Source organism: Micromys minutus, assembly GCF_963924665.1.
Source record: "Micromys minutus genome assembly, chromosome: 3".
NCBI lineage: Eukaryota > Metazoa > Chordata > Mammalia > Rodentia > Muridae > Micromys > Micromys minutus.
Window position 1 is genome coordinate 36415913 of NC_137972.1, and position 25904 is coordinate 36441816.

The following is a 25904-nucleotide window of genomic DNA, read 5'->3' on the forward strand; positions in this document are numbered from 1 at the left end:
AATCTAAATTCAAAGCTACCTCTTCAACTCCAACAAAATATATTAATCTCAAAATCATTTATGTTTATAAAAAGATTATTATTTGATTATTTGTATCATACTACAATACATGAGAAACCACATACAAGGTATTGTAAATGTGTTTATTAAATTAAACCTTAACAATTGATTAAGAGAAGTGTGATTTGGTCAGTATATGACCTTACAACCAGTTCTAATCCAATGGAGAAAAAACAATGACCACAAAGTTTAATGGCTAATGATATGTCCTGCAAGAGTCTATATGCCCCCACACACATGCCTAACATTTTATTAAACTTAACATCAGATCTCAAATTGCAACAAACAAAGCTAATTAAATTTTTGTTAAAAAATTTCCTAAACTCTATCATTGTCAAAATGATACCTAAAATTGATATGACCTACATTCTCAGGACCTCCAAGGCATGTGAAATATAGTTAATGAATTAACTAAGATAAATTACCCTGAAACATTAAAACTTATACAAATAATCATTTTTTAGTCTACAGATGGGATGAGACTGTATCAAATAATAATATTTAAGATAATCTGTTTCAATTTCAAAAGCTTCAATAAAGTAAAGTTGAAGTTCATTCAGTATACAAAATATTCTTTGATTTAGGAGAGTGTGAAGAGTATTAATCTCAGAAAATGAAACTTTACTGCATACTATATATCATACTAACTTTGTGTAATGTGGTTATTAAATATTCTTAAAATATATAGTAATTATATGATTTTTGGCATTCCCAGAAAATATACTTATTAGGGTTCAAATATTTAATGACTACATGCTTTACTCCTCCTACATTATAAAAAAATAACCTTTAAATTTCAACTACTTAGTTTTTCAGACTTGTGACTGTCTTCAATTTTAGTCCTGAAATGAGTACCTATAACTAAATTATAGCCTGACAAATTTTACTATGCCTGCTGAATGCAAATATGTGCACACATACTGTATTAATCAACTCCAGAGCTTTTTTTTAACTCAGCTCACTTGATTGACATAGCATTCAAGAAACCAATTACAAAATAAGATGGGTACTGTGAGTCTACTGTTATTTTTTTCCCAGCAATCATTGTGTAGCTCTGAACCAATAGAGGAAAGAGATCAACTCTACTATGCAGCTGACCACAGGTAGGACATATAATGTTACTTGAGCCCAAAAGAGAACTCAACCATGTATGACATAAAAATGCAAGGGAAAAGTAATTGTGAAATATTTCTATATTTACTGATATTTCCCCCAAATTGTTATTGCATTATTTCACTGTTTTATATGCTCTTATTACTTTTAAATGCTTGTCAAAGAATAGATAGGCATGAGTGGGACTTTAAACATCAAAACTACTGGACATTGCTTCAAATAATATGCACCTATCCAATTTCTCTGCTTTCAGACAGAACAATGATTGAGAAACACAGGTAGGAAGTATGGTGGCACAACCATATAATTCAATAAATGGAAGTAGGAGAAATGAGAAATGATGCATACTATTAATCAACCTAGTCTATATAATAAGATCCATGCCCACCAGCATCCCAGTGTAAGACTTTCACACACACACACACACACACACACACACACACACACACACACAAATCAATCCAACAATAATATCTTATGCACAAAAAAGAAAATTACTCACAGGTATTCATGACAGAGAATCAATATTTAGACTATGTGGTAAGCTACACAAATTAAACACAAAAGAACAAATTATCCAAACAATAAATTGGTTTTAAAATATATATTTCTCATACTTTAGCAGTAATGACTTACATGTTTGAAAAAAATGTGAAACATCCTACGAAATCAAGGAGGTACATAACTAAACTGCTTTGAGATTCCATTTGACTCACTCAGAATGGCAGCCATCAGGGCACATATGTGTGAAAAGAAGAACACTTGCTATCCACTGAAAGAAATATAAATGTGTTCATTGGCTATACATAAAAAGCAATATAGAGATTCCTAAACAAACAAATCTGCATATATAGCTAAAGACATAGGTTTGCATTCTTATTGGTGCTCTCTATTCACATTACCTGCACAATTCACCCACACTAGACACTGGTCAATAGAAAAATAAAGAAAATGTGTCACATAAATAGAATGAAATTTTATTCAACTGTAAATAAAAAAATAAAACTAGGAAATTTACCAGCAAATGGATGCAAGTAGAAATCATTACTTTAAACAAGATAAGCCAGAATCACAAAAAAATGAAACCATATTTATCCCTAGAAATAAATTTAGACGTTGTTGCAAATGTGTATAAATTTATAGTTCCTGAAATTAGAAAAGAATTTATGGAGGTATTATAAGAGTGGGAAGAAGAGCAGGGAATAGAACAAATATGATATAAAGGCAGAAGGTATTTGGAATAAGGAAGGGGAACTACTGTTGAGTGCCTTAGGGTTGGGTTTGGGTAAATGTAGGTGGGTATTGTGGAAGAGAAATGAATCAAAACAATATACTTATTTACGAAAAGGCAATAAAAGTCATTTCTGACATTTTTTAATACTCAACGATCAGTGTATTTTAAACCACTATCAGCAAAGCTTCCTCCTGCAGTAGATAACAATACAGAAACTCACTGCCAGATAATATGCAGAGAGTTAGAGAGCATGCAACACTCCATCAAAATAGATGTTTTCATCAAATCTGCCCCTTTATCATTAAAGGAAGTTTGAGCTGCAGAGGAGAAGATGAGGGACCCCAAGGTACCAAGGCCTTCTAAACATAGCATGACTGACTCACACATAAACTCAGAGAGAGTGGAGGAGCATGCACAAGGCATGCCCAGGTCTGTGCCAAAGAAATCCTAACACTGAGGGTAGAATTGGACATACATCTTCATTCCTATCCCAGAAATTATCTAAAATTGAAAGCCATTAGCAAATGAAAACAAATAACAAAAAATCATTGTTGAAGCTCATTAGCTTGTATGCTACATTTGCAAAATTATTCCACAAATAAAAAATATAATCTTGGTCTAGAGAGATTACTCAGTGGTTGAGAGCATTTTCTGCTTTGTTAAGGACCCAGGTTCAGTTCCCTGTATCTACAGGTAGCATACAATTTCATGTAACTTCAGATCCAGGAGATTAAACATCTTCTGACATTCACAGACATTGCAAATACATGATATACATACATACACTGAGATATAGACACACTCACAAATATTCATGGAAACACACACACATGTAAAATAAATCTTTAAAAAAATTACAAAGCACTAGTTTACAATCCCACAAACAGTGGAGGAGTGTTACTCTTTCTCCACATCCTTGCCAACATCTGCTGTCACCTGAGTTTTTGATCTAAGCCATTCTGATTGGTATGAGGTGGAATCTTAGGATTGTTTTGATTTGCATTTCGCTGATGACTAGGGATGTTGAACATTTCTTTAGATGCTTCTCAACCATTTAATATTCCTCCACTGAAAAGTCTCTGTACCCATTTTTTAATAGGATTCTTTGATTCTCTAAGTAATAGCTTCTTGAGTTCCTTATGCTTATTAGATACTAACCCCTTATCAGATCAGATGTAGGATTGGTAAACATCTTTTCCCAAACTATTGGTTGCTGTTTTATCCCTTTGATAGTGTCCTTGGCCTTACAGAAGCTTTGCAATTTCATGAGGTCCCATTTGTCAATTCTTGATCTTAGAGCATAAGCCATTGATATTTTGTTCAGAAAATTTGTCGCTGTGCCTATGTGTTCTAAGCTCTTCCCCACTTTCTGTTCTATTAGTTTCAGTGTACCTGGTTTTATGTGGAGATCTTTGATCAACTTGAACTTGAGCTTTGTACAAGGAGATAAGGGATCCATTTGCATTCTCCTGCATGCTAATTGCCAGTTGAACCAGCACCATTTTTTGAAGAGGCTGTCCTTTTTCCACTGAATGTTTTTAGATCATTTGTCAAAGATCAAGTGGCCATAGGCATGTGGGCTCATTTCTGGGTCTTCTATTCTACTCCATTGGTCTCCCTGCCTATATCTGTACCAATACCAGGCAGTTTTTTCACAATTTGTCTGCAATAAAGCTTGAGGTAATGATAAAGATTCCTTCAGAATTTTTTATTGTTGATAATGGTTTTAGCTATCCTGGGTTTTTTATTATTTCAAATGAATTTGCAAATTGCTCTTTCTAACTCAGTGAAGGATTGAGCTGAAGTTTTGATGGGGATTTTAGTGAATTTGTGGATTGCCTTAGGTAAGATGGCCATTTTTACAATGTTGATCCTTCTAATCCAAGAGCATGAGAGATTTTTTCATCTTCTGAGGTCTTTGATTTTCTTCGTCAGAGGCTTGAAGTTCTTGTCACACAGATCCTTCAGTTGCTTGGTTAGGGTCACACCAAGATATGTTATATTTTTTGTGGTGATTGTGAAGCATGTTGATTGTCTAATTTCTCAGCTTGTTTGTCCTTTGAGTAGAGGAAAGCTACTGATTTTCTTGAATTAATTTTATATCAAGCCACTTTGTTGAAGGTGTTTATCAGCTATAAAAGTTCCCTGATAGAAATTTTAGGGTCACTTAAATATACTATCATGTCATCTGCAAATACTTATATGTTTGACTTCTTCCTTTCCAATTTGTATCTCTTGGACCTCTTTTTGTGGTCTTATTGCTCAGGCTAGTATTTCAAATAATATATTGAATAGGTAAGGAGAGCATAGACAGCCTTTTCTAGTCCCTTATTTTAGTAAGATTGCTTCAAGGTTCTCATCATTTACTTGGATGCTGGCTATTAGTTTGCTGTATATTGCTTTTTTATGTTTAATTATCTGCCTTGAATACGAGACCTTTCTAAGACTTTTACCACCACATGTGCAGCCACCAAACCCAGGCATTATTGCTGATGCTAAGAAGGATTTAATGACAGGAATCAGACATGGATGTTTACTCAGAGGCTCTATTGGAGTCATACAAATACAGTTGAGGATGCTTGAAGCCTAAGAACAGACTGAACATGGGGACCTCAATGAAAATGCTAGAGAAAGGACTTATATAGCTGAAAGATTTGCACCCTCATGGGAAGAACATCTTCAGCAAAAGTACTGAGGTTGAAAGGGTGATTGGAAGAAGGAGTATCTTCATGGAAACAAGTTTGGGGGTAAGGAAGGCTGTGGAGGCAGGGGTATAACATTTGAATGTAAATACAGAGAATATCCAATATTTTTAAAAACACTTATAAAGCATGTTCTTAATTAAAATTTTCATAAATGAATGAAAACCTTCATAGTAAAAATTAGAACACATTCTGACATTGAAATAATAAAATTAAATTTAAAATTTTAGGAACAATCCTGTTTGCCATGGGTATAAAAACAGTGGTAAATAGTCATGCTTAATTCTAAAAATAAGAAAAAAAACTTTTATGAACTTAAACTTTTTTGAGTTTATCATGCCATAAGTTACAAAGAAAAAAAAAAAGGACAAACCAAATTTTACAGTGTTAGGTCCATTGGAAGGGAGAGAGGACATAATCATGAAAACTGATTTATTCTGGCAGAAAAGCAAAGCAGAAGGCAGCCACCATTGAAGTGGGTGGGAAGAAAACCGGCATAATTCTAACAGGAACAAAAAATAAGTTTCCTATTTTTACATGATGTAATTACCATAAAAGACCTAGGAATAAATCTAACAAAAGACATCCCAGATTGCATTGCAGAGAGCCACAAAACATTGCTAAGAGCATTTAAAAATACCCACAGCAGTTTTAGAGTCAAAGAGACTATATTTTTAAGATAGATAATCTCCTGAAGTTATCTCATGGGTTCAATAAAGTACTTAATCAAAAATTAAACAGAATCCCTTGTTCTATTTGATATACTGTTATTAAAATATGCATAAGAGCTAATAGAACAAAAATAGTTTAAGGTATTTTTTAAAACAAAGAAAGATAACTGCGTTAGTTTAAGGAAACAGTGATCAAGATCCTTAAATAGCAGGGAAACATGAGAAATGGATCTACTTTGGTGAGTCTGTGGAATTTTAAGAAATATGTCACTTAAACACAGAATAGCAATAATTCTTCCTTCATAACCTTTTCTGATCAAATTGTCAATGCACAGAACAAAAGGGGATATATCTTTGCCACTCCTCACTTAAGAATTAGCTCCAAATGCATCATAGAATTAAATAGAAAAACTAAAATTTGAACAGCTTGTATAACAACAGAAAGGGGACAGTTCTTATAACCTTAAAATTTCAAAACTTATGCTTATAAATAACCTGCAAGTTAGGAAAAGAAAAAGAAGAGAAGAAGTGAACAGCATCAAAATTTAAAATTTTGCCCTTCAGAAGATGGCATTGAGGAAACAAACAAACAAACAATTGACACCACCAACAAGCAAAGCTTCAAAAATAGAGCAAGTTTATCTGCATATTTACCCATATACAGTGCACAGAGCTTATCAAACCAAAGATTAAATCGAGGAGAGTAAAAGGACCCTTTCAACTTAAAAAAAAATAAGAAAGAGGAAAAGAAAAATGAGAAAAGATGGAAAAGTTGGAGTAAGACCTAACCACGCACCCTACAAAATGAAAACAGAAGTTCCATAGCTCTCAGTGTCTTCACTGCAACAGCTACAGAACCCTGATGGAGATCAGACCTAAGCTAGAGAAAACATCAAGGGGAACTCAAGAGTTCCCAAATACTTCTAAAGAAACTCTGGATCCAAGTTGGAAACTGGATATGTCTGCATATCAGGCTCTTTCACAAGGCAGGGTGGTCTGAGCTGACACAGGACAAAACTGACTCTATGAGATGCCCAGGAGGGGACAGGACTCAGAGTGTGGGTCTCAGTGTAGAAACAAAACAAGATGGAAGACATATCTTCTTCTAAGACTAGGAATCCCATAACTAAAAAGACTACACCTAGACCTTAAATCATTAATAACACAAGAGCTAAGAAAAGAGCCTTCTGGCAATTTTTGGTATTTAAAAAAATCATTATGTTTAAGATTACACACCAAAAGAATTTTGACTATTTCCATGTTATGTTTTGTTTTACATTTACTTTATGCTTATTGTAACTAGTAAGATTTCAATGCATACTATCAAACCTTTAAAAAATCAAGTATTGACAAAAATATATTCATATAATTTTATGTCAAAATGCCTTTAAAAAGACGAACATATATCTGTTTTTTTTTAAAAAATTAAGTTGTAATAAAAAATACTATGAGAATAATTTAGAAAAACTTCCACACAAAAATTTAAAATAATTAACAATGAAGTTCAAGTGACCCAGAGCAGACAAGATGCACTCTGCAAAAAGAATACAAAAAGCAGAATGAAATTAGAAAATCAATGGAAAAGGTAAAATTTGATTCAAGAAGAAAACTGCAGATGAAAAAAAGTCAAATGATACAGAAAAGGAAAGATTAATAAGCTGGATTATTAATTAATAAGCTCCATGGAAAGCCTGATCAACAGAAAAAATCTTGTAGAAAACACTGTCACAGTCTGAAGACCAGATGGAGAAATTTGTGTTCATAGTAAATATATTTAAAAATACAAATAGAATGTGGGACTTCTCAAATATTGCACAAAGGGACAAATCTTTCTTTCAACTATTTTCATAGAAGAATACTTCACCAAAAGCATAAAAATTATTTTCAATAAAATATTTCAATAACAGTGTAGAACAAAAAATATCAAACCTAGAAAATGAGATGTCTAGTGAAGTATATGAACCAACAAGATACCAACAGACAAGAGAATAAAATCATATGGCTTCTTTCCAGCTTCTAGCTATTATAAATAGGGCTGCTATGAACGTTGTGGTGCATGTGTCTTTGTTGATTGTTGGAGCATCTCTGGAGTATGCCAGCAGTGGAATAACTGGGTCTTCAGTTAGTACTATGTCCAATTTTCTGAGGAGCTGCCATGCTAATTTCCAGAATGGTTGTACCATATACAAGCCCACCAATACTAAAGAAATGTTCCTTACTCCACATACTTGCCAGCATCTGCTGTCATCTGTATTTTTTATCTTAGCCATTCTGGCTGGTGTGAGGTGGAATCTCAGGGTTGTTTTGATTTGCATTTCCCTGATGGCTAATGATGTGGAGCACTTCTTCAGATGCTTCTCATCATTCAATATTCCTCAATTGAGAACTTGTTGTTTAACTCTGTTCCCCAGTTTTAATAGGGTTGTTTGGTTCTCTGGTGTCTAGCTTCTTGACTTCTTTGTAAACCATGGATATTAGGCCTCTATCAGATGTGGAGTTTATAAAGATATTTTCCCAATCTCTTGGCTACCATTTGGTATTCTTGACAGTGCCCTTAGCCTAACAGAAATGTTGAAATCTCATTAAATCCCATTTGTCGATATTTTACCTTAGAGCAATAACCGTTGGTGTTCTGTTTAGGAAATTTTCTCCTATGCCTATGTGTTCTAAGGTTTTATCTCATTTCTCTTCTAATACTTTCAGTGTACCTAGTTTGACATGTAGATCTTTCATCCACTTGCACTTGACCTTTATACAAGGAGATAAGAAAGGGTCTATTTTCATTCTGCTGTATTCTGTATGCCAGTTTAACCAACACCATTTGTTGAATAGGCTGTCTTTTTCCAGTGAATGGTTACAGCTCCTTTGTCAAAAATCAAGTAACCATATATATGAGGGCACATTTCTGGATCTTCTATTCTATTCCATTTATCCATGTGCCAATCTATGAAACAATACAATGTAGTTCTAACAAAATTTCTTTGCAATATCACTTGAGGTCTGGGATGGTCATTCCTGCTGATGTTTTCATGTTGTTGAGGATGGAATTCGCTATTCTAAGTCTTTTGTTATTCCAAATGAAATTGCACATTGCTCTTACCAACTCTATGAAAAATTGTGTTGGAATTTTCATGGGGATTGCATTGAATCTGTAGATTGCTTTTGACAAAATGGCCATTTTTACAATGATGATCCTTCCAATCCATGAGCATGGGAGATCTTTCCATTTTCTGAGATCTTCCTCGATTTCCTTCTTCAGAGATTTGAAGTTCTTATCGTACAGGTCCTTCACTTGCTTAGTTAGAGTCACACCAAGGTATTTCATATTGTTTGTGAATATTGTAAAGGGTATCTTCTCCATAATGTCTTTCTCCACCTGTTTGTCCTTTGAGTACGGGAAGGCTACTGATTTGTTTGAAATAATTTCAAATCAAGCCAATTAGCTGCACTTGTTTATCAGCTGTAGAAGTTCTCTGGTGGTATTTTTGGGGTCATTTATGTACACTATCATGGCATCTGCAAATGGTGATGTTTTTAGTTCTTCCTTTCCAATTTGTACCCATTTGATTTCCTTTTTCTGTATAATTTCTTCAGCCAGGACTTATAGTACATGTTGACTAGGTAGGGGGAGAGTGAGCAGCCTTGTCTCATTCCTGATTTTAGGGCTTTGAGTTTCTCACTGTTAAGTTTGATGTTGGCTATAATTTTGTTGTATATTGTTTTTATTATGTTTAGATATTGGACTTGGATTTCTATTCTTTCCAAGACTTTTAACATGCAGGGGTGTTGAATTTTGTGAAATGATTCTCAGCATCTAGTGAGATGACCATGTGGTTTCGTTACTTGAGTTTGATTATATGGTGGATTACATTAGTGGTTTTCTGTATATTAAACCATCCCTACAACCAGGGAGGTAGCCTACTTAATCATGGTGAATGTGTTTTGATGTGTTCTTGGGTTCAGTTTGCAAGAATTTTGTTGAGTATTTTTACATCAATATTGCATCAATTGGTCTTAAGTTCAACTTCCTTGCAGGGTCTCTGTGTCTATTAGATTGAGGGTAATTGTGGCCTTGAAAAATGAGTTAGGTAGTGTTCCATTAGACTTTATTTTGTGAAATAGTTTGAAGAGTATTGGTATTAGGTCATTAATAAATATATGATAGAATTCTGCACTGAACCCATTTTGCCTAGACTTTATTTTTTGGGAGTCTTTTTATGACTGCTTCTATTTTTTAGGTGTTATGAGATTATTTAGATGGTTTATCTGGTCCTGGTTTAATTTTAGTATCTGATATATGTCTACGAATTCACCGATTTCCTCCAGATTTTCCAGCATTGTGGAGTATAGGCTTTTGTAGTAGATTCTGTTGATTTCTTGAATTTCCTCAGTTTCAGTTGTTATGTCCCCACTTTCATTTCTGATTTTGTTAGTTTAGATACTCTCTCTTTGCTCTCTAGTTAGTCTGGCTAAGGGTTTATCAATCTTGTTAATTTTCTCAAAGAATCAGCTCTTCGTTTTGTTGATTCTTTCAATGGTTCTTTTTGTTTCTATTTGGTCAATTTCTGCTATGAGTTTGATTATTTCTCCCTGTCTACTCCTCTTGGGTGTATCTGCTTCCTTTTGTTCTAGAGCTTTCACCTTTGCTGTCAAGTTGCTCTCTCCAGTTTTATTCTGGAAACACTCAGAGTTATGAGTTTTCCTCTCAGTGCTGCTTTCATTGCATCCCATATGTTTAGGTATATTGTGTTTTCATTTTTATTAAATTCTAGAAAATCCTTTATTTCTTTCTTTAGTTCTTCTCTGACCATGGTATCGTTTAATACAGCATTGTTAATTTTCCATGTGTATATGGGCTTTTTGTTGTCTTTGTTTTTATTAAAGACTAGCCTTAGACCATGGTGATCTAATAGTATGCATGGGGGTATTTCAGTTTTCTTATATCTATTGAGGCTTGTTCTTGACCTATTATATAGTCAATTTTGGAGAATGTCTTTTGACGTGCTGAAAAGAACGTGTACTCTTTTGGTTTAGGATGAGATGTTCTGTAGATGTCTATTAATTTCAATAGGTTCATAACCTCTGATAGTTTCATTGCTTCCCTGTTCAATTTCAGTTTACATAATCTGTCCATTGATGAGAGTGGACTGTTGAGGTCTCCTAATATTTTTATGTGAGGTGCAATGTACTTTTTTAGCTTTAGCAGGGTTTCTTTTATGAATATCGGTGTTTTTGTACTTGGAACATATATGTTAAGTATTGAGAGTTCTTTCTAACAAATTTCTCCTGTACTGAGTAAAAAGTATCCTTCCTTATCTTTGTTTGATAACTTTTGTTTGAAAATTTACTTTATTTGATATTAGAATGGCCATTCCAGCTTGCTCCTGAGGCCATTTCTTGGAAGACTTTTTCTAACCTTTATCTCTGAGACAGTGTCTGCTTTGTCTCTGAGATGAGTTTCTTGTATGCAGCAAAATTCTGGATTCTGTTTATGTATCCAATCTGATAGCCTATGTTTTTTTTTACCGGGGGAATTGAGTTCATTTATGTTAACAGATATTAAGGAAAAGTGGTTGCTGTTTCCTGCTATTTTTGCTTTTAGAGGTAGAATTGTGCCTATTTGTCTTTCTTCTTTTTGTGTTCTTGCTTAGTTATTTTCTTGTTTTTACTAGGATGGAATTTCCCTCGTTGTATTGGGTTTCCCACCAATAAAAGTTTGTAGTGTTGGGTTTGTGTTCGGATATTGTGTAAATTTAATTTTGTCCTGGAATATCTTGGTTTCTCCATCTATGGTGACTGAGAGTTTTATTGGGTATAGCAGTTTGGACTGACATTTGTCTTTTCTTAGGGTCTGTATGATGTCTGTCTAGAATCTCCAGCTTTTATAGTCTCTGTTTAGAAGTCAGGTGTGATTCTGATTGGTCTACCGTTATATGTTACATGACCATTATTCCTTATGCTTTTAATATTCTTTCTTTGTTTTGAGCACTTGTCGTTTTGACTATTATGTGTCAGGAGGAATTTCTTTTCTGGTCTACTGTATTTGGAGTTCTGTGGGCTTCTTTAATGCTCATGGTCACCTCATTCTTAATGGTAGGGAAGTTTTCTTCTATGGTTTTGTTGAAGATATTTACTGTGCCTCATTTTTGATATGCTTTGCCCACTTCTATTCTTATTATTTTTAGGTTTGGTCTTCTCATTGTGTCCTGGATCTCCAGCACATTTTGGGTTAGGAGGTTTTTGGCTTTTGCATCTTCTCTGACTGTTTTGTGTATGTTTTCCATGTTGTCTTCAGCCCTTGAGATTCTCTCTTCTATCTCTTATAGTCTGTTGGAGATGCTTGCATCTGTGACTACTGATTATTTTTTTTATGTTTTCTACCTCCAGGGTTGTCCCTCTTAGTATTTTCTTTATTGTATCCATTTCCATTTTAAATTCAATCTTCAATTCTTTCATCTCTTTGGATCTGTTTTTCTCTAGTTCTTTGATTTCTTTGACTGTTTTCCTTTTTTCCTCTTTAAAATCTTCTATTTCTTTATGCTTTTCCTCCTGTTCTTGTTTAAGTATCTCTATCATCATTTTGAGGTATGATTTCAGGTCTGAGTCTTATTTCTCTGGAGTTCTTTGGCATTCAACTGTTTGCTATGATGATAGAGCTGGGTTCTGGTGCTGTCAGGTTGTCTTGGTTTCCTTTGGGTAAGTTCTTTATCTTTCCTCTTTCCATCTTGTTGTCAGTGATTGGTTCCTTTCTCTCCAGTGTACCTTACCTGTGTCCGTGAATCTCTGCTGTTCCAGGTGGCAGATGGCCTGAGCATTTGGTCCGCATGCATGAGCCCTCTGGGTGGAAACTGAGTCCCTATGGCAGAGTCTCTGTTCCCCTGAAACAATCATGGGGCGGGGAGGCATGCTTTCCACATACTTGTTCCAGACCTCTCTGCTCCCCAGCTACTTGCAGTGCCGTCTCACCAGGCCTGTCTCCCTGGATCTCCACTGTTTCTGGAGGCAGCAAAGTCCTTGTTTCTAATAACTGAGTAGAAATTGTGTAAATGTACCACAATTTCTATATCCAGTCCTCTGTTTAAGTACATCTGGGTTCTTCCCAGCTTCTGGCTATTATAAATAAGGCTGTTATAAACATGGTGATACATGTGTCCTTGTTATATGTTGGAGCATTTTTGGGTATATACCCAGAAGTGGAAATACTGTTTCTTCAGGTAGTACTATGTCCAATTTTCTGAGGAAGCCCCAGAATGATTTCCAGAGTGGTTGTACCAGCTTACAACGCCACCGAAAGTCAAGGAGTGTTCTTCTTTCTCTACATCCTCTCCAGCATTTGCTGTCATCTTAGTTTTTATCTTAACCCTTCTGACTGGTATGAAGTGGAATCTTGGGGTTGTTTTGATTTGCCTTTCCACGAGGACTAGGAGTGTTGAGCATTTCTTTAGGTGCTTCTCAGCCATTCGTTATTCCTCAGCTAAGAATACTTTGCTTAGCTCTGTACCCTATTTTAAAATAGGATTTCATTGATAGTAGTGTGAATAAATACAAATAAAATCTAAACTATGGACAAATGTGCAACTACTAGTCCTTATGAAACTCAAAAAGAAGAAAGTCCAAGATGTACATGCCTCAGTCCTTAAAAGGAATAACAAAACACTCACAGAAGAAAATACAAAGTCAAATAGCAGAACATGGATTGAAGAAAAGATCATTCACAGGTTGCCTTATCTGGGGATCCACCACTAATACAGTCACTAAATCCAAGCACTATAGCTGATTTGATTAAGTAATTCAAAAATTACTTAATGGAAGAAACCAGACAGAGGTACCCCTCAAAGACTATACCAGAGTCATATAAATACAGCTGAGCATGCTTCTAGCTAACCATCTGTCTGAACTCAGGAATCCCAATGAGGTTGCTAAAGAGAGGACTGAAGGAGCTGTAAGGGGTTGCAACCTCATGGGAAAAAGAACATTATCAAGTAACCAAACCCTCCACAACTCCCATGGACTAAAACCCCAAACACTGAGCACACACTGAAAGACCTATGACTCCAGGTGCATATGTAGCTGAAGATAGTATTGTCTGGCATCAATGTGAGAAGAGGCCTTTAGTCCAGTCAGGACACGTTTTCCCAATGTAAGGGAATGGCAAGGCAATCAGGTGTAGAGTGTGATTAGGAGTGAGTGGACCTTAGTGAAGACAAGTAGATGGGAAGGGGGAATGGGATTAGGGTTGGGGAAGGGGATAACTTTTCAAATGTAAATAAGAGATTATCTAATAAAGGGGAAAATATTATTGGTGAAGAGTTGACCCAAGAAAAATTCAAATAGTACACTAGTGATAATATATAATTATATGATTATGTTAAAGTAGTGGTTAGAGCTTTTTTAAAAGACAATAAATATAAATTCATGAAGAGCACTCATTTTTAATAAAGTATTCTGTCAAGAGCAGTAACAATGCTAGTTACACAAGGATTTCTAATATGTATTCTTACTATAATAATGGGAAGTTGAGAAAACTTCTCCAGGTAAACATATAAACAAACAACTTGAACATGAATGTATACAACAAAGTCAAAGAACACAATCTCATTGTCAAGCGTAACTTCTCTAAAGCAAAAGTAACAAAAAATTATATTTAGGGATTGAAGAGCTTTCTCAGTGGTTAAGTGTGTTTGCTGTAGTTACTTCTAAGGGATATAAGTCACTTCTCAGCAGTCATATCAAGTGATAAAGATTAGATTGTTAGGAATAGTGTTAACATGTAGGATTTGTCTATTTCATGAAATTCAAAAAACCAGACACAACTGATCTGGGAGAACAGAAATTAGAAGGACAATAACTTATTGAGAGAATCACTAATAGGAAGGAGCATGAGGACTTTTTTTTGTTTATTTGTTTGTTTTTTTTTTGCAACAATGAAAATGCTTTGATCTAATTGGCAACTACAGTTATAAACAGAGGCACTCTTCATGGGTCTGCTGTTTAAATGTATATCTTTTATCATGTTCTTCCAATTTGGGTGGCAATCACCCTTCAGCTCCTCGGATACTTTCTCTAGCTCCCACACCAGGTTCCCTGAGCTCAGTCTGGTAGTTGGCTTCAAGCACCCACATCTACATTGGTGAGTTACTAGCCATACTAGGTTCCTGTCAGCAAGTACCTCTTGATTGGCTTTGGTTTCTGCAGATATGATGGATCCCGAGGTGGTGCAGTCCCTAGTTGGCTGTTCTGTTAGTCTCTGTTCCATTTGTTGTTCCCTGTTATTCTTTGGATAGGAACCTCTCTGGGTTAAAAACGTTGACATGTATGAGTATTCCTATTCCACAACTGGGGGCCGAGCCTATCTGCTAGAGGAGGTCTCTACAGGATCTATCTCCATTTCTTTGTGCATATTGGCTAAAGTCATCCCAGTTGGACCTGGGGAGCCTCACATTTCTTGGTGTCTTGAACTCTTTGGTGACTATCCCCAGTTCCTCATTCCCACCCCCTCCTTCATTTTTTTTTTCAATTTTCTGACCCACTTTCCTCTCTCACATCTCCTCAAGTTCCTGATGCTGACAATCTTATTTTTTCCCTGACCTTTCTCCCTCCCAAGTCTCCTTTTCCCTCCACCTCCCACAGTCATCCTGTTTTATCTTCTACCACTGAGATTCTCTGTTCTATCTCTTGTATTTTGTTGGTGATGCTTGCATCTGTGACTCCTGTTCTATTTTCTAGGTTTTCCATCTCTCAGGCAGTTTTCCTTTGAGTTTTAATTAATGTTTCTATTTCCATTTTTAGATCCTGAAATGTTTTGTTCAATTCATTCACTTGTTTAATTGTATTCTTCTCTATTTATTTAAGGTAGTTATTTATGTCCTTTTTAGTGTCTTCTACCATCTTTATGAAATGAGGGTATAGATCTGAATTGTGCTTTATGGGTGTTTTGGAGTTTCCAGGACTTGCTGTGGTGGGAGAACTAGGTTCTGATGTTGCCAAGTCAAATTGTTTTCCGTTGCTTATGTTCTTTTGCTTGGCCTCAAAATATGGTTATCGCTGGTGTTATCTGGCCTCCCAAACTCTTACTGGAGCCTGACCTTCCTGTGAGCCTGTGAGCTTGCGATGGTGGGATTCTAGTATCCTGAATACATCAGAATGCCTGAGGAACTGAGCTGCAGCTGGGCTGTGGGGTGTGGTTGATGTTGTTTAGACATGGGGCTTTGGTCCTTGCACAAGTGGGAAACAGAGGTTGTTCCATCTTCATGCATATGAAAGCCAGATAAGGAAATAATTGAAAGATTTGCATGGAAGTATCATCAAACAAATGGCTAGAATCTGACCAGGGTTTGACTTTTCTGGGCACCTGGCCAGGATCAAAAACATAATGAAGCAAATGGAATAGCCATATCTTAGTTTTAGCACTATGGGTATATTAGAACTACACATAGCAGAAAAACAATACAGCAGTTTCAGGAACATATGTAATGGCAAAACCATACAGCAGTGTTATGGCCACACATGTTCTCAGCATCATTTCACATTAGCTGAGTCAGAAAGTGAGCACTTATAAGATATGCTTTGAATACAACCTATTAGTCAAACTATAGCTGTTTATGTGCCCAGGGAAGATATAGTTTTCCAAAATAGCTTTCTTAAAATGCTTATGACACCTGCTAGATCTAAAAAGCAGTGTTGCAGTGTGTTCATAAAATTAGAAAAATATTATTTCTTCAAGATACAGGAGAGTGACTCTACAATTTTATTCCTGGTTGATTAGTTGTTTGGTTTGCTTTTGAAAAAATATTTTTAAGTACCATGTTATGTCTTCTTCAATTATGTATAGGAGACTTAATAATACCAAATTTTAATTTCAAGTTTTTGAGTTACTTTTATAAAAAAGAAGAACATTGAGATAGTACTGTGGTTAAAAAGAATTACACTCTTGCAAAGAACCCAGGGTCAGTAGACAGGACTTATACAGAGGCTAACAATCACTCATAACTCCAGTTCTAGGGAATCAGAAGCCCTCTGCTGACCTCAGTAAGCACTAGACATTCACACAATACATATATTTTCATTTTTATAAATTACTCATACACATTAAATAATAAATGATTTAAAATAAATTACTATTTACTGAACATGTATTATATGTTGAGTCTATAATATATCATTTAATGCTCACAACCAACTTATGACTATTATGGGCTTGCTAAAAATACACATATATTTAGGTCAGAAAAGTATCAGTGCTAACCTTCAACTTTAGAACTCAGAACTCTTTAAGGATAGTGTGTGTCTATTGCTTATGCCAGGTAGTGCTTCCTGGCAAAAAGCTGATATGAATGTCTCCTCAGAGGCTCTGCCAGATCCATACTGATACAGAGGAGGATGCTTGAAGCCAACCACTAGGCTGAACATGAGGACCCCAATGAAGGAGCTAGAGAAAGGGCTGAAGGACCTGAAAGTGTCTGCAACCCTATGAGACAACCAAAATTATCAACTAACCAAACCCACCAGAGGTCCCAGGGATTAAAACACCAACCAAATAATTGTTATGGAAAGACCCATAGTTCCAGGTGCATATGCAGCAAAGGATATCATTCAATGGCTACAATGAGAAGAGAGAACTTTGGTCCAGAAAAAGGGCATTTTCCCAGTTTAGGGGAATGATAAGGTAGGAGGTCGGGGGAGGGAGCATCTTCATAGAATTAATGGGAGAAGGATGGGTGATAGAGGATGAGATTGGTGAAAAGGGGATAGCACCTGAACTGTAAATACTGAGAATATCCAATTTAAAATAAAATAAAAAAAATGAAAGTGTGTGTGTATGTATGTAAAATAATTAATAAAAACGAGTTGATAAATTTGAAAGTGAGAAAAAAGGTGAGTATATGAAAGAGACACAGACAGACAGACAGATAGACAGGCAAACACAGAGAATGTGCGATTTTTATGTGTACCACATGCACACTTGGTGTTCACAGAGACCAGATCCTCTAGAACTGCTTCCATTTTATTGAACAAGATTTTGTTGTGCTATTTTATCAGGAAGAAACAAGTTATTATTAAGAAATCAATGTAGAATAAACATTGAGAGAAATGGAAATCCCCTTGTATATCATTATTCCATAATGTGCATGAGATTGGGAATACACACTTATTTTGAAATAAATATTTATAATCCTTTAGAAAGGCTTAAAGTGCTTTGGGAACAGTTTCTACCTACAATCCCTGTGAAACCACACATTTCCACATTTAAATAGAAAGTTTTTAAGTAAACAATGAAAGCACAGTGTTTGACATGAAAGAGAAATGTATGGCTTGTGTGGTTTCTAGTCTTTCATTTTATATTAGTGCTTGGAGTTTTCAAAAGCTGGAATTTAATGCAATTTTTTTTTTGAAACTCTGAAAAGTGTAACTAAATATTGCACCTATATTCTATATGAGAACACTTTCCAAAACTTAAATGTTGGTAGAGGAATAAGAGATAGCATGTCAGTTAATATTAATTACTGATCTTGCCAATGACTTGGGTTCAGTTGCCAGGACCCACATTGCAGCTCACAGTCACCTCTCAATCCAGTTTCAGGCAGTTGGAAGCCATCTTCTGCTTTCATGGGCTTGTGGGTATACCTAACTCTTAAAAACTTAGGCAGGTATACACATTGAACATAACAATAAATAACTAGATAAAGGATAAATAATATATGACTATCTATAAAATATCAATATTAAAGAAACCTTTGACAAACATCTTGAAAAGCTTTAAAGCCTCAAAATCAGAAATTGTTATATACAACTGAGATAATCTACTATGAAGCTAAGATTTCATAAATACACTAGTGTGAACAAAGTATAATAATCCTCTCTCCTTTTATTTTTTATGAGTTACTAGTATAGATATGCAAACACAGCCACAAAATATATTTCATCATCTATATTTCCTTTTCTAATCATCACTATTATTTGTGAAGCAATAATAGTTTCTACTAAAAATAATTATAATAGACAAGAAACTATTTAAAACCACCTCTTCTGGCCATCAAACGTATTTTCAACACAATTGAAAAATATTGAATAGTGGAGATATTTATTTTCTTTAAGGTAGATGAATGGATACAAAAATTGTTGTACATTTACACAATGGAGTACTACTCAGCTATCAGAAACAATGACTTTATGAAATTCTTAAGAAAATGGATGCATCTAGAAAATATCATCCTGCGTGAGATAACCCAATTACAAAAGAACAGACATAATATGCAGTCACCGATAATGGGATACTAACCCCAGAAAGCTCTGAATACCCCTGAAACAAGTCACAGAAAAAAAAAAGTAGATCAGCTTTTCACCCTGCATATGCATTAGCTCAGCTACACTGCTTTGTGGGATTGTGTTGCTTTGGCTGTGATCTGAGAATGGTGACTTTTTTTCATGTTTGATGACCAAGATCTTACTTTCAAGACAACAACTATGCTTTTCATATTGTTTCAGCTTTTTTTTAAACAACTTTATTTTACAAAACAAAGATAAATGTACAGATTTTAAACATTTTTTGCTTAAAATTATACATTTTTGTCAGTACTGTTTTTTCAGACATTAAAATAATTTTTACATAAAACCATGTGAATATATTTTTTAGTCAGTACTTGATTTTTTTCAAGGGCTTGACAGTATGCATTGAAAACCTAATAGTTACAATAAGCATAAAGTACATGCAAAACAAAATGCAACATGGAAATAGTCAAAGTCTTCTTGTTTTGTAAATATATATATATATATATATTTTGTTTTCTTTATTTCTTGGACTTCATACAGTCTGTGAGTTGTTTCTGGGGGAGTGCAAGCCTCTGGGGTTAGCATCCCACTATCAGTGACTGCATATTATGTCTGTTCAGCTTTTAACAGTGCTTTTATATTGAAAAAAAAATAAACCTACCTAAAAAAAATTACTTAACTCCATTCTCTCCCTCCCTTCTTCCCACCTTTCCTTCTCCTTCTTCTTCTCTACTTCCATTGTTTTTCCTTCCTTATATTGCGTCTTTTTTTTCTCAGTTTTTCTTCTATTTCTCTTACTTACGTCATTTTAAAAACTGGAAAAACTACTGTAAAAATTTGAATGAGTACATACCTTTGTAATTAAATGATAAATTCCATTTAAGTAGTGACTTGGAGAAAAGAATACCTATTGTTAAAAATAGAATTGATAAGGAAAAAGGCTAAAACCTGTTTCAGTTTCATAAAGCATGAATTTCTTTGGCAAATGTAAATTAAATGTGAGAAATACAAATAAGAAAAATAAGTTATATATTTATGTATTATTCTTTTCATAAACAAAATAAAAACAATATATTTTTAATAAAAAAATTTAAATTACTTTTCCAAATGATGTAAAAGAAAAGGCTAAAAATAATCAATTGTAACCTGTGAGTGACATGTATACCCATATGAAAAGTTGACTCCCCCCACTCCTTTTTGATAAAATAAAACGTTGTCTGAGGGTACAGAATATAATTAACTTTAAAAAAAAAATAAAATAAAAAAAAAGTGTCCTGGGAGTGGAGGCATAGTACTGGGATGCGAGTTGTGAGGATAGAGATTGGAAAGATATGTGGGCAAGCCCAGAGTCAATGGGCAGAGACTTGGAAAGGATGAGCAGAGAGGATAACCATTAGCATGCATTTGGTTAGAAAATGCCCAGATAATATCAAACAACTTTCACACTCATTTGAAAACAATTTTATATATATATATATATATATATATATATATATATATATATATATATATACAGTTCTTTACTCCTTTGTTAAAAATTATTTAAACAAAAATGGAAGAAGAGAATTTCCACTTTAATTTTCATCTTGGTACTAAGTATATAATCTCTAGAATTCCTCTTAATCCTGTTGATCTTTATGTATTCATAATCAAAGTAGAATAATGCCACTTACAAACCAGATTGCTAGACAATGAAAATGCTGTCAGGGTAAATGAAGTCCTTAGAGAATCCACTTGCAAAGAACAAGGCATTACTGTTGTGTTATCTACTGAAGTTTTATTCTGAAGCTTAGTTTCAGACATCTGATGTGGCAGAAAAGTAAAGAATCTACAAATAAAACATAAGTTATTAGTTTTTTCCAACTTGAAGCATGTTTGTATATTTGTGCTTTCCAGTGTGTTGATTAAACATTATGGTTCACCTGCACACAACCACTGGTAAGTTAAAAATAACAAAAAAGAGCTTACAAATCATAACATATGTACACTAGAAGGAAATAGCACTAAATACTTCTGGTAGGAGATTGAATATTTGTATGTTTTGCTCTTCCTCCCTCCTCTTCCCCTTCGCCCTCCTCTCTCTCTCCTTCAAATGCTCTCTCACTAGCTCTCTCTCACTTTCTTGCCTCCTCTCTTGCTTTCTTGCTCTCTCATTCTCTTTCCATCCCTCCTTGCTCCAAACTCTCTCTCTCTCTCCCTCTCTTCCCTCCCTCCCTTCTTCTCTCCCTCCCTCTGTCCTCCACTTACCCCCTATCTCTGTCTCAATATATATATTATATGTCCTGGCTCAAGTATGAAATAGTGTAATCACAGGACCAATCCATTTGCTCCTTCCTATCTTTCTTCGCCATTTATTTCTCTGTGACATTTGAGGAGATATTTCTTGAAGCTCTGTCTACCACCATTTACTCTAGCCCATTACTAGCCCATCTCTTGCTACCAGTAGTACTCAACCATCCCTAATCTGCAAATACAAGACTGAAACCATGTTTTCCAGAGACAGGAGATTCAAAAAACTTACTATCTTTCTGAAAGTAGCTGAAATGCTGCTGTTAGCTAAAACGAAGTATGACACCCAACAAATGTTAGCTCCCACAGCTGTTGCTATTGTTAATTCAGGGACAGGTTGCAGCCCTAAATGAGAAATTTCAGACAATTAATTTAAAAATGGAACAAGCTACCCATGAAGATTATAAATTAACCCTGTCAGTGGTTTCTGAGCTGTAAATGCATAAAGAGTTGTGAAAGGAGTTTTTCATAAAGCATACTGCCTTTTTTCTGTGACCCCTGAAACTGTTTCAAGAGCTACGACCTAGTCATTGTAATTTTTGAGGGCATTTCTAGTGAGGTCTGCAGGAGCTCTAAGGGGTGTGAGTCATCTTATTCAAAGAAACATAGAGAATGAAAATTAATCCCTCCCTTGCCTTGTGTGTTCAACCCATTATAACACTGGCTGATGGAGTGTTCCAAACTTGCACTTAGCAGCAAGTGAACTATCAGCCAAAAGAGCCTGACAATGATGCTTTAACAAACATAATTCTTGTCTTTGCCTAGATTTTAGTTAGTTCTACTACTTGAAATGCTTTTAAAAATGGTTCTTAATTCACCACAAACATTGTATTTTTAATTAAATCAATAAATTACACACAATGCAATATAATTAAATAGATTTAGCCATTTCTTAATAAACGTTAACAGTTTTATGTGGTGAACACAGCCACACAATCTTGTAAGCAGTGTGTTGCAATAAATTCAAAATTGAGGAAATACGCTAATGGGGAAATAATCTTAATAAAATACCAATTAACAAGTACATCCCTTATTAACTGAAATCCCATGTCTTATTTCCTGTTGGAATAAAAACTAAATCATAAGACGACAAGTACATATAGAATTTCCTGGACAATCAATCATGTGGTGGCTTATGTTATGGTCATGCCTAAATGATTGACATTTATTGGAAACTGCAGGTTTAAGTCTGAAATTTTGGGCTGGTAAGATGGCAATTAACAGCATTTGTTATTCTTCCATAGGTTCTGAGTTCAATTTCCAGCAACCACATGGTGGCTCACAATCATCTATAGGAAAATGTGATGCCCTTTCTAGGCAAGAAGATATATGTGCAATAGAGCATGCATACATTAAATAAAGAAAAAAATGAAATCTGAGATTTCCATCTTCTCATGGGCTGAGGAGGAACAAGTACTCTATGATGCTCTACTTTGAGAATGGCAGTAAGCCACACACCCAGAAAGCTAGAGGATATTAGTATTAGCCACCAAATCCCAACAGCAAAGTAGCAGTGTAGAGTTTGGTAGGATGAATGAATGAAATGCATAATTATAGAGAATATTTTTTATTCATAAAAGTTTTATTCAGTAAATCTCTCTTTCTTTCTCTGTGTTTGTGTGTGTGTGTGTGTGTGTGTGTGTGTGTGTGTGTGTATGTGCTATTGACAATCAAAATAAATTCCCACAATCTGTCAGGGTTTAGCACATGTCGAGAGTTAGGCAGGAAAAGGTCAAGGAGCAGAAGTGGGGACAGGAGAAGAGATTCAAGGAGGAATCAACATAGAGCTTGAGAAGCAGGATCTAGATTCAGGTGGCAATAATTGGAAATAGGCAGATATGAATATTTTAAGGATTTCTGTAGGTCATTTTAGTCCAGTGAATGTGAGCTTAATCGTGTTGAAGACAGCTTGTGGACTATGTAACAGAGTCTGTGCACTCAGCTCCATACTAGAAGGTGCCCCAGGAGTGAGAGCTCAGGAGCCAATTAAAGGTTAACCCATTCTTTAATATTTACTGCAACAGTTGGCACTGAACATGCTAGTCAAGAATCCACTAAAAAGTTATGGCCTAAGCATAAGAGTTGAGTCACATGATGTCTCAAGTTCAGGAATGTTAAACAGAAGAAACACAGAGAGAACCTCTGCTAGCAGGCTATGGCTGTACTGCGTTGTGAAGGCAGGATAACATAAAACAAAATACTTTGTACTAATCTCCTAGTTTTACAGAATTGTTTAGTAAATTTATGAAAAGCTGTTTCAAAATTAAATAAAGAAAGTTAGTCACTGACTTCCAGAGAGAGTGGTGAGTTTTGCAAATAAAAAGGTCATTATTGATAGAAGTTTGTATGCCAGACAGAATGAATACAGACATATATTAGAAAATATATTAATAGGTGATTTGTATGTACTAAGGTTCTAGTTTTACAAATTGTTTAATTATTGATTTGTAAGTGATAGTATGTTAGTTTGTTCTGTGAATTACACGATAAGGCCATGTGGCTTGTCAAATGACAGCTAGTGAGGGTTTGTGATTATCATAATTGTTTATATTGTTTCAAAATAGATGTGATGTTGAGTTTTGTAGTTATATTATTTCTCTGGGAAAGAATACAAGATACAATATATTCTAGTTGCCGACTAAGGGACACATTATTTTGGGAGAAAGTTTTTGCCTTTGTGCTTTTCAAAAGTGTGATTCGGGTCTGTGTGCCTTCGAGAGTTATGTGGATATGATTTAATAGATTAGACCACCTGAAAAAAATTAATAGGATCAAACAAATATATGCCGATACTAACATGTTTTCTATTAAGATATGTGTGTGTGTGTGTGTGTGTGTGTGTGTGTGTGTGTACAGAATGTACAGCTATGCTGAAGGTTGTCATCAGAATGTTAAACTGGCCTGATTCCACACATCAGAGACTACAACAATTTCATCAATTTGGCTTTCCTTCTTGAGGCCTGGCCAGCTCTCCCATTCCTGTTCTTCTTCTAGATTCTCAATACCTACATATTCAGCTTAAAGAGCTATAATGAGTTGTCAACAGATTCCCTAGACTTTGAGCAATGAAGAAAGTTTTTATAAGGTTGTTTTTATTAAAAATTTAGAAATGGTCATAATTTAACAGAGAGTAAGTAGCCAGATTGTTTTATACAGCCATAATCTTCTTTTGGTAACTAAGCTAAAGTCATATTTTCACTGGTAGAAATCTTTCTATTTGATACAAAGTTAAAGTTATAATCTTTCCAGTGGTACAGAATTTACTTGATACAGATTTAAGGTTTATACACTGTTTTTAGTTGATTAAACAATAAGGGTTGGATAACAAACTCATGGTTCTGAGTAAATGAAAATGTGATTTTGAAATATTTCAATTAAAAATGGCCAAATTATTAAGCATTGACAGTTCAGAAATTCATTTTGTAGTTAGATGGTTTTTAAAAATGTCAGAAATCCATAAATTATGACATTTACTGTAATTGATCATATGTTGAGATGTTTGTTCCTTACAATTTCTCTTTGGTAAATATAACAAAGAAATATAACAGCACCCCCTCCAGGTGAGGTTGTGGCTAGGTAGTCACTGGGTAGAAACTGCCGATTTCATCTACAGACTAATACTGTGCAGAAAGGAACACTTTATGTAAACTAGTCAGCTGATAGTCTTTGCTGAGCCAAAATTATCATTCCTTCAAGATTTCTATATTTTAAAGTATGTCAGTGATCCTAGTTCAGAAGGCAGAAGACTTACTATCACATGTTGCTAACAGGGGACTTCTACTAGAGATTTATCTCTACAACTTCTCTCAACTCTGGAAACCATGTTAGGCTTCCTATGTTTTTTAGATATTTTGCCATTCTCAGATTTCTGAAGGAATTGAAAACTAATTTAGTTTAATAGCCTACCAAAGATAGTTATCTTTGAGAGAAAAAAAAAAAAAACAGTCATTTAGAATATTTTCAAGTGGTAATAGTAGTACATAGCTTACATTTAAAGGTATTTTTTTGTTTTTTTTTAAAGTAAACAAAAAGGTAGATATGTAGATTTATGTTAAGGTGAGCCATGATTTGACAGGAAAGGGAGAAACAAGATGGAGTTGGAAAGAAAGGATCTAGATCCTGGTGGCCGTAATTGGCAATAAGTAGATACTACTATTTTTAAAGGTTTCTGTAGGTCATTTTATCTCATATAGAAGGGCAGTTTGTATCTTTGTCCATTGGTTGTAATCTTATTGAGTAGAGAGTTTGTGGATTGAAAATTTAATATATAAACCTACATAAAAGCTATTGGGCTTTGGAGTCATGTTTGTGCAGGTCAGGAGGAAGAAAATATGGGGCGGTCATATCCACCAGAGGCAAAAGCAGTAGGGAAGGTGGAATGAACACCCTGGAAAAGAAGTTGTGTGGAGAGTGTAGATTGTGGACCTTGTGACAGAGTTTGTTACATTTGTCTCTACACCAGAGTGGTGCCCACAGAGTGAGAAGACGGCGGTCAATAAAAAGATAATTATTTTTATTATTTACCACAACATACCACTTTTCATTCTCAGAATTCACTCTTATTGC

General features: G+C 34.9%; 1 pseudogene across 1 annotated transcript in view; it reads right to left on the reverse strand.

The window, feature by feature from the left end:
- Positions 1-25904, reverse strand: part of LOC308418883 (DNA-directed RNA polymerase III subunit RPC6-like) — a 68848-nt pseudogene that overhangs the window by 41089 nt on the left and 1855 nt on the right. The window contains exon 2 of the transcript in view: positions 14820-15072. The product of the transcript in view is annotated as a DNA-directed RNA polymerase III subunit RPC6-like (transcript). The remainder of the gene's footprint in view (positions 1-14819; positions 15073-25904) is intronic.